This window comes from Palaemon carinicauda, chromosome 1, assembly GCF_036898095.1.
Source record: "Palaemon carinicauda isolate YSFRI2023 chromosome 1, ASM3689809v2, whole genome shotgun sequence".
Taxonomy (NCBI): domain Eukaryota; kingdom Metazoa; phylum Arthropoda; class Malacostraca; order Decapoda; family Palaemonidae; genus Palaemon; species Palaemon carinicauda.
Window position 1 is genome coordinate 40,335,939 of NC_090725.1, and position 862 is coordinate 40,336,800.

Consider the following 862-nt stretch of genomic DNA (forward strand, 5'->3'; position numbering starts at 1 on the left):
AATTAAAGGACGTTTTAATTCTAGCATAAATTGCTTTGAGCCCTTTTGAAGTACACTTCATAATAACAAACTCTCCATCGTTGTCCCCCAGAGGAATTTGGTTCTTATATATATTCCCTCCTCTATCCCATCTAAAAACCCCCAAAGACCACCTCCCCACTCCCCCCTCCCGCCAATCTCCCCCCCCCCACCCCCCATCCTCTTCAACCAGATGCTGGTGTTATAAACGACCTATCAGTGTCGGTGGCAACGGCAAATGAGAAGTGAATTGCTTTTCAACAGAGAGAGATTAAGGGGCGAGGCAGAGGGAGAGAGAGAGGGGTCTGGAGGAAATGGCTATGCCAAACCCACCCCTTCCATAGCCTTCTATCGCCTCATTCCTCTTTTTCTTCTTCTCTTTCGAACGGCGAAAGAGTCACATCTGAATGGAAAAGCGCGTTCTATTTGACACCTTGGAAATATCTTGCCTTGGAGGATATCGAGAAAGAGATGATGATTGTTTACATTTGTAAGTCTTCCTATAATACCTGGAGAGTAAGGGACGTTTCAGAAGAGTGAGAGACTTTCCAGAAGAGTAAGAGAGGTTTTTGCAGTTTAAGGGACTTTTCAGAAGAGTAAGGGACGTTTCAGAAGAGCAAGGGACGTTCCTGAAGAGTAAGGGACGTTTCTGTAGTGTAAGGGACGTTTCAGAAGAGTAAGGGACGTTTCAGAAGAGTAAGAGACGTTCCAGAAGAGCAAGGGACGTTTCTGTAGTGTAAGGGACGTTTCAGAAGAGCAAGGGACGTTTCAGAAGAGTAAGGGACGTTTCAGAAGAGCAAGGGACGTTTCAGAAGAGTAAGGGACACTTCAGAGGAGTAAGGGA